Raw genomic sequence first — 10,103 nt, 5'->3', positions numbered from 1 at the left:
GCTGATAATGCTTTTCTCCCAGACATCCACGTGGCTTTCTCTCCCCTTCATGTCACAGCTCAGATGTCATCTTTTCCATGAGACCTGCCTATTGACCTTAATTAAGATTTTCAACAGCACACCTCCACACGTATTATTGATCCTACTTTTCTTGTTCTAATTGTTTTCCATACACTTAGTACTTTTTAATATACTGTGCTGTATATATACATATTTTATTATTTTTTTTTTCTTTTGTATGGCAGAAATTTGTTTGTTTTATTCATCCATATATCCCAAGTGCCTGAAACAATGTCTAGCACATAGCAGGTGCTCAATAAATATTTGTTGAAAGAACAAATGAGTGAAAAGGTAACCATTTAAAGACTTTTGAATGACACTAGAAGGGTCATATTGATTTACATTTGCATAACCCAAATATACTTCTCTTAATCCATTTTATTAGATTTTTCATTACAGAAGTACAACATGCTTATTGAGCATATTTGATTAATTTGAACTAATACAAACTTCTAAGGAACTGAAGAAATATATTCAGACTTAGAAATTTACCATATTAAACAATTAAATAGAAATCCATGGTGACTGGAAGTAAGACAAAGCCATTGCTTGGAAACAGTTATATTTATATGACTGTTTGATATTTCAATCAGATATTTAGATGTAGATGTAGATATGCTTCTAGATACACACAGGTATTAATTATAAGTTAGTCTGCACAGCGGCCTACTTCCCACTCATTGCTAAGCAAGCTCAATATAGAATGGGTGGCAAATAGGAATCTATGTCTGATAAAATATGTCATGCCCACTCACGATGTACATTCACAAAAAAGTAATTTGGACTGGATTTGTAGGAGCAATTAAAATGAATTAGCACCAGTGTGGACATTCAATAGTGTAACAAAATCAAGCTGTCATCACAGTCTCCAAATTATAAATCATATGCAAACAGCAAAATGCTGCAGATAAATCACACTGAGAAATGCCAGAATAAATTATTGAACTTCTTTGAACCAAAAGCCATTTATTTGACTTTGCAAATGATGCAGAATGTTGCCTTCAGTGTTTTACACTTTCAGATAGTACATTGAAGGGAAAGCAGAGATGAGGAATAGGAATAAATATGGCATAATCAAATATATATATGTACAGGCCTGGAGACAGACAATCAAGAGCTTGAAAAGAGGTTCAATTAAGCTTTTAGAGAAGGATTGGATCATTCCATCTCTCCCCTCCATATCATGAGTGTATGTGCCTCCATATTCATACTTGTCATCTCATGGTTGCAAGATGGCTGCTATACCCTAATCTCACGACCACATTCCAGACAGGAAGAAGGAGGAAAAGGAAAGGAGAAACTAGCAGTACCTGCATCAGGAGAGCACAGGCTTTCCCCAAATCGCTGGCTGACATTCATTTACTCATTGGCCATAACCATGTCACATGGCCACCTCTGCTAAATGAGAGTCTTGGAAAGACAGCTGTTTTTAAGTGGTTCATCGTCCATTCAAACAAAATTGGGCTTTTGTTAGTAAGGAAGTAGGGAATAATGCATACAAGAGGTCTTCAAAATATTCATGGACAAATTCATATTGTCTTTTAATTATATTTTTCCAAAAACTTTTTGAAGTACACTTGTATTTTGTAGGCTACTAAGAGCAGATGTCCTAACAAAGGAAGTATAGAATGAGAAGAGAACTTGGTAGAGAATAGAGCTTTGAGAAACAACTGCATTTAGGGGCAGGTGAAAGAAAATGAATCATCACAGGAGAGAGAAAAAAATGACCCAGACATGTCAGAGGAAAATAGGAATATTGTTAAAAAGTTATTCATGTTTTTCCAATATGATTAGGTTTGTAAAATGTTTTGACTTATTTCTCAATTACCTTCCAATGTAAAAAAGGCAGTTACATTATGATTCCATTAGTCATGGCCATCTGACAATTGACATTAACATATCTTTTCAATAGGGAATCATGATAAATACAGGAAAAGATAGTGTAGGTTCCAGAGGCAGATAGATGCGGCAAAAGAAAGGAGGAAATAAATGGGTTCCCAATTCTCTACAAACACCAGAATTTGTAACTATTCTATAACTAAGAAAAATTTAGATTACTTCAAAGATGTCAAAAAATGAAACATTGCACAGCCAGCTAGCTGATGTGTCTCTTTAAATAAGTGTTTCATCTTACCGAGGAAAAACTTTTCCCTCTGTGAATGCAATTTCACAGCCACAACGATCACAAAATTTTTTTTTTTTTTTTTTTTTTTTTGTCTTTTTCGTGACTGGTACTCAGCCAGGGAGCGAACCGGCCATTCCTATACAGGATCCGAACCCGCGGCGGGAGCGTCGCTGCGCGCCCAGCCCCGCACTCTCCCAAGTGCGCCACAGGGTCGGCCCACGATCACAAAATTTTTGGTGTTGTATCAATTATTTTTTATACTGCTGTTCTGCAATATGTTCTCTATGCAATAGATGATCTGACTTGAACCAAACCAGGAAATTGGTTAGATCTGTATCTCCCAATTCTAAAGATGAAATGAGAATGTTTCTTTTTTAGATTGATGTTTGATCAAGCATTCTCAATCTGGATCATTGTTACCATATATGAATGTTTGATCAAGCATTCTCAATCTGGATCATTGTTACCATATATGAACTGATTAAAGATAATTTTGACAACTAAAACTTTAAAGTCTCATGTAAACCTGAAAACATTTTCAAGATTTAAAAAGAAGTTTACTTAAATGTTTATATACATCTGTCTTGGGTTAATTTCAACTTGAGAAAAAAAATTAATGAGTAATGCAATAGTATTTGAAGCAACAGAAATCAGTTCACTTTTCTTTTAAAAAAATTAAATTCTTTAAGAGATACAGACTATTGCTAATTTCAGTACTGTACATCAAATGAAATAAATTAGCAACACCCATTTGATACCATAATTTAACATTTTACTCATTTGAAAGGAAATATACTTTATTTTCTTTGCATCTTCATTTATTCTGTAGAAAATACAAGTGATTTCAATGAACAAAAAGTGCAAACAGAAAGTATTGCTGCTTTCTATTTCTTCAGTATAATAACTAGCAGTGGAAAGATTTTATTTACAAACAAATAAGGCTGGCCGGTTAGCTCACGGTTAGAATGTGGTGCTAACAACACCAAGGTCAAGTGTTCCGATCCCTGCACCAGCCAGCCACCCAAGAAGAAGAAGAAAAAAAGAGGTACAAATAAACAATCTGTATTTTTCTTAACTTCCATGTAGCTGATGTAAAATGTTGCCTGACACACTAACATGGAAAACACTTAAGTGTCAAGATAAATAATAATTCTTTCAAGTGCTGTTATAGTAATTTTGTATGTGGAAAGCATAGCAGCTAAAAATAAATGCCATGGAACATAAGAAGAAATGTTTTATCCAAAATAGCATGAAAGTTGTAAACCTAATGCTCTTTATTTATAGAGAATACAGAAAAGGACAGGCAGATTGTGTTATAACAACATTTCATCCTGGGAAGGACATCTTTTAGAAATTTTAATCATGATTCAAAAAGTTTATAAGGCTAAAGAGAATTCCCAATTTTCTATGAAAGAGAAGAGAGGTGGTTAATAAAAAATATTTTATATTTGGCTTTGGATTTCCTTGTGTACTTATAATTTAATAAAGGTGCTTTCTGGTGATATTGCGTGAAATTGAACTATGAAGCTCCATTGTATGGTTGAGAAGAGCTTGGAAGTTTTATAAACCTATCAAAGAGTGTTGGCTACCCAAGGGGAGAGCTACCTATTGTAGTTTTGATGTTTGACTGCTGACAGCTTTCAAGCCCACCACTCTTCTTTCACCTTCCGCCCCACCTCCGGGCAAGCTGAGAAAGTTTGGGTGTGCTCTCCCTTGGCACCTGCAAGATGCTCAAACCACACAAGGCCTAGGCCACATGTGCCAGAATTCTCACTGAACCTTGATCTCCCAGTCACAAAGAAAGCAGATCCTGTCACCTTGCCCTGCTCTCTCAAGCCCTTTTTGAATCAACTTGAGAATCTGCCCTGCTCCCCCCAGAAAGCTCAGAAAGCCTCATTCTGTGAGTATTAAGGCTTTTCATTCCCTCATGGTGTGTGTGTGTGTGTGTGTGTGTGTGTGTGTTTATTAATCTTCACATCCAAATCAAATTTTGGATGGAGGGTCCATCCTGATACTGTGGGTGACCACTACACCTATCTACCTAGAACAACGTGGTCTAAAAATATCACAGCAAACTATTTAATAAAGAACAGTAATATCTCATAAGTTAAATTCATGCTTCTCAATGTGTATCTAACCATACTACGAGAGCTCAGTCTTTGTAAGATTGGGTCCACTATTCTAATTCTAAAGCCTTAAGAAATAGTTATTGAGTATATATTACTTGTCACTGAGCTAAGTGCTGGAATTAGGGGCACAGGCAAGAAAATCAAAGGTGAAAAGGTGAATAAAATACACTCCCCTTTCTCAAAGAGGAAGCCCAAGGGGGACAAAACCAACTCTAACACAATAACCACTATTAAGTGCAATAAAGTACTGCAGATGTGATTACTTCTGCCTGAGAATGGTGGGGAAGGCAGCACTTGAGTTTGCTGTTCACAGATTCATAGACCTCCACAGATGGGGCAAAGAGGCTTGCAATGAAGAGACAAGAAAATTCTTGATGTCTTCAGGGAACTGGGAATGTGCCAGAAGCTAAAGGGGCAAGGAGGGAATGTAACTACATCTCCCTTTTAGTAAGATAACTCTATGGCAGCATGAAGAATAGGTTTAGAAACAGAGAATGGAGGAAAAACGACCATCGGGAAACTCTTTTAGTAGTCCTCACAATCAATACTAAAATGAAGAAACTGAGAAACACATCTGAATTGACAAAACTTGGTAAACTGAATTTTGAGGTTGAGGGAGTAAAATGTAAAAATTGCCTCCAGTTTTCTAGATGACATGAATCTGATATTTATACAACAAACACGGTGTACCATGGGGTTAAATGTATGTTTCTGGTTAATTCAGCTCCAAAGGCTAAGAACAATATAATAGGCACCATGCACACCAATGACTTTAACACAGGGTACTAGACCATCTAGGCAGCACATGCTAAAAGACTGTAAAATTCTGTTAGCATTAGCCCATCAAATTCCTTTAGGCTATATAAGCAAATGTAGAGAATTCTTTGCTAACTGGAGAAGCCAATAATAAGAATTCTTTTGGAGACATTTGTAGGTATGCTGGGAGAACCAATCTTCCTCCCCTCTTGCGCCTACCCAACCAGCCCTAACATACTCAGTGCACACAGGGAAAGTGTTTCTGTGCCCACCCCCTACCACCCACACATTCCCTGTTCCTAGCACAAGTGTGGAAGACTTCAAGATAACTGTTTGGAGAGCTTTACATGTACCTCCTGGAGTCTGAAGGATGCAGGAACTAGTACCTGATTCATCTGAAGGCAAGGAGAGGTGACTGGATAGATGACCTGATAGCAGAAGAGAGGAGAGATGCCATGTTGGCGTGGTGTGCACTTTCAGGATCTGGTAGAGACAAAGGAGTGATTTTCCCAGAAGTCCACTGTGGGCCCTACATCATCTTAAGAGGGACTAAATCTGGAGAACGGGTGGCCCAGAAACTCCAGGGTAAAGAGCTCCAGTGACGTGGGCATTCTTACATACCCATAAAAGCACCCCACGAGAGAAAGAATCGGCATTTAGAATCAGCCACACCAAGAAAGCACCAAAGCTAGATTATAACTAATGGCATGCTGGCAAATGTTTAACAACTGGGTTCTCTGGGGGAAAAAAATGCATGCATGAATATACAATGAAACTTCAAAAGTTTCACGGAAAAACAAAAGATAATACAATCTTTCCGTGAACTTTCTGAAGTAGACTCTCATATGTGTGTTTGTTTGTATACATAGGTTTATTATACATTTTTGTGATATAAAGATGTATGGCAAGTATTTTACAAATAATAATAAATATACAATATTCTTTATTGTAAATTACATATAGCTGATTGATTCTCATAAAACACTTTCACTGATTTTTGCTGAATTCTTGTATCCTAGCCAAACTATAATATCAAGCAAGGAATAAGTGTAGCGTGAATGTTGGTTAACATTTCCATTTACATTAACTAGGCTACCTCAGGATACTGGCCCCCATACCCTGGCTGCTCCATTTGCTTCAGCCATGGCTATATTGGCCCCAGGTGTGGCTGGACCTGAAGCTTCAGAAGCTACAAGCTGGAAACCTTGGAAGTGTCCATGTGGTGTTAAGTCTGTAGGTTCCCAGAATGCCAGAGCTGTGCCACCCAGATTTGAAAGGATGTATGGAAAAGCCTGGGGCCCAGGAAGAGATCTGTCATGGGGCAGAGTCACTGCATACAGGCTTCTTTAAAGCGATGCTGAGAGGAAACATGGGGTCGGGTTGCAGCAGAGAAACCCCACCAGTGCTGTGTTTAGTGGAGCCATGAGTGTGGGACCACCATGGAAACCCCAGAATTGTGGACCTACCAGTGTGCAACGCCAGCCTGCAAGAGCTGAAGCATGGCCTGAGACCAGAAAAGTCATAGCAGCGGGTCTTGCAGAGAAGTTGGAAGTCCAACCACAGACCAGCATGTAGAAGACATCGAACATGGAGTAAAGATACATAATTCTCAAGCTTTGAGATTTAATGCTTCCCTGAAGGGTTTCTGACATGTTTACAACCTATTACCCTTTTCTTTTGGCCTATTTCTCCCTTTTTGAACAGGAACATGTATCCTATGTTTGTCCTAGCATTGTATCTCAGAAGTAGATAATTTTTGATTTCACAGATGGGATTTTGGACTTTTGAGCTGAAACAAGTTAAGACTTTGGGGATGGAATGAATGTATTTACCTGTGAGAAGGACATGAACTTTGGCGGTCAAGGGTGGGATGCTATAGATTGAATTGCATACCCCAATGTTCCATGTATTAGAAACCTAACTCCCACTGTGACAGCGTTAAGAGGGTGAGAAATCCTAGTACAGTGATTGAAAGATGAGGCTTTGAAGAGGTGATTAAATTGTGAGGACTGTGCTCTAGTGATGCTTTGATGGTGGTCATGGGTGTGGTTCTGATGGCCTTAGAAGGAGAGTACCTGAGAAGCTCTCTCTCTCTGCTCAGCCATCTACCATGTAATGCCCTGTGTCACTATGGACTTACCACCAGGGAAATGCCCTCACCTGATGTGCTCCCTGGACTTTGGACTTCCTAGCCTCGAAAACTGTAAGCAATAAATATTGTTTCTTTACAAATCACCCAGTTTCAGGTATTTTGTTACAAGCAACAGAAATGGACTAACACAAGTAAGATCGAAATGAAACAAAGAAAATGTAGGTTGGAACTTCACTTGTTTGTCTATAATGTCAATGACTTCTTTGCTGAATTGCATAGTTGTTTTCTTATACTGGAAGAATATTTCCTCAATTTTTTCTGCTATTCACAATGTACTGCAACATACCACAATAGACACAACACACTTTTCATTTTCATTATTAACATTTTCTCCATCACTTTTTAAAGTCTAGGCAATCAGCAGTACAATAAATCAAGCCCTTACTTGTATCATTTGTCATTTTCCATGCTGCAAATATTCCCATCATGGCCAATTTCAAGTTATTAATGTGACATCACTGAATGAGGCACTGGGAAGAAATGTGCACTAGCATACCATTATATGAATTTTCATCCATAGATATAGTAGATGTAAGGAGCCTCAAGAGTAGAGACAAAACAATTAGAAAATAATTTTTGAATATTTATTACCTTTATTTTAATGTAACTTATTTAATTATGTTTATATAATTTAAAGTTTAACAATGGCCGTGTTAACAATCAGCTCACATAATTCCTGAAATCTTAACGATCAGCTCTCACAGATTCACAGCTGTACCATGGCACTGATTTACAGTAAAGGAAAATCTTTCCTCCCCTTACTGCTTATCCACCTCGAATTTTAAACCTGCTGAAAACATTAGCTCCATGTCAGAAGAAAAGCTGGGGCAAGAAAGTGAAAAGAAACCACACTTGACTGCCTGCAGTTAAGTTAAGCTTTAATGGGACGAGACAATAGGTAGCACCGGACTTTTTATTACTTGAGAATGATCAGAAAAGCTCTGAGGCCTAACAAGAATTTAATTTAGAGGAGAAAAACACATTCACAGAAAAAGTGGTGAGAAATAAAAACGTTTCCTTTTACTTGTTCCCTGTGATAAATCAGAAATCTGCTTTGAGATTAGCTGAATTCCTAATAGCCTTGGGGAAACTGGAACAGGACCACAGCTACGTCCATGTCCACACATTCTGGAACTGTTACCACAAGCTACTGTTGACCTGCCACCAGACTTACGGTTGTTTAAAGAAGGTGCGTAACTTAGGAATGCTGACAATGTATCTCGTGACCCTCACTCATACATCTGTACCTAGGATACACCCAAGAACCAATCATCAGCCTATGTGGTGCTGTGTAACCAATAAAAAAACTGATGTGCTGATTAAGGAGCTGTCCCCTTTTCTCTTCTTGCTCTTCACTTCTCTGTGATTATAAAAATACTGAAATCTGGCCTGAAAATTGGAATACATGATTCAAGTTCTCTTGAATCTATGTCTTCTCAGGCTGCAGTCCTCATATTGGCTCAAATAAACTCTCTGATGCTTTACTAGTGCCTCAGGATCTTTTTACAGGTCATTACCTATAAAAATCTAGCTCGTTCAATAAAACAGTTACACAGACTAATAAAAGCAAAGAAGAAGTTTTGAGACGAAGACGAATCCAGTTTGGATTCCTGGTGAATTTGAGGAGATTGGGATGACCATGAGAAGACATTCAGGAAGCTTCAGAAATTTCAGGTTTGAGGACTCAGAGTAGAGGACATGAGGCAGACATTTGGGAGTTAAAAGTATTGTAAACCCAATGAGGTTATGAGCGTAGATAAAATCCTTCAGACAGAGATATAGGCTATCCAACAGTGCACGGGTAGATGACATAACATTGATCCCACTAGGTGGCACACACTGTGCTAGGAAGGTTAAATATGTTATACATACATTGAAACAATTCTACAAAGTAGATCTTATACCCACTTTGCCAATGAGGAAACAATGGCTCAGATGCTGTAAGTAACTCACTGAATGATCACACAGCAAAGAAATGTTGAAGCCACATTTGAACCCAGGTTATCTGACTCAAAAGCTGTTAATTATTAACTACTCCATGAAATTTTATTGTTCTTTCCCAATTTTCAGCCAAGAAGCTCAATAAGTTAATCTAATTCCTTTTATTTTGGAAATTTAATATTAATTTGGAAAATAGGCTTGCAGAAGAATGGGAAGCTAGGTTTTGATTTAATGGTTTAAAAGTTATGAGATGATCTTCAAGAGAAGTAGGTGACAATGGAAATAAGAATAAGAAAATTAAAGAAGAAAAAAAAGACAAGGAAGGAAATATAAGATAAAGACTATCTCCTTCAGTTTTTCCAGATGAATCCTGAACTCCCCAGCTTTCAACCTTCTCTTGTATTGTCCACACTCATTTCTGCCACTAAGCCTTTGGTCCTTGAGATATTTCCTACCTGAGTCGCCACACTGTTCTCCTCAAGCCTTTCAAGTTCTGTATAAATTCCACTTCTTGTATGAAGCTTTCCTTTTCAACTGCAATCCTCACTACTCTTCTCCATCATAATATTTAGCAATGCACTAATCTTTGACTCCTCAGAAACAGTCACCAGGTTGGTACACCCTTCCCCGCTACGCTTCCTGACCAGAGTTGAAAGGGAATAAACATCATCTTTTCTGCTCCTTTGCTGCCTCCTGACATTAAACCTCCCTTATTTCTAGGAGCCCGGTTTTCTCTGCAGTTGCCCTTCTGCTAAACTTTACCTATTGCTGCCCTTATTGAGAAATCCACGTTTCAAAGTTATGTATACCTTACTTTTTACCAATCCCACATCCAGCATACTTTTCTAATTAAATCAATCAACACTGCTAGCCTTTTCTTAGTGCTTTTCCCTGAAAGTTCCTTAACACACATTTTTAAATGTTGGATACTCAGGCCAAT

The sequence above is a fragment of the Cynocephalus volans genome, chromosome 12 (assembly GCF_027409185.1).
Source record: "Cynocephalus volans isolate mCynVol1 chromosome 12, mCynVol1.pri, whole genome shotgun sequence".
NCBI lineage: Eukaryota > Metazoa > Chordata > Mammalia > Dermoptera > Cynocephalidae > Cynocephalus > Cynocephalus volans.
The sequence above is the reverse complement of the archived record's forward strand: the minus strand, read 5'-3'. Positions refer to the sequence as shown.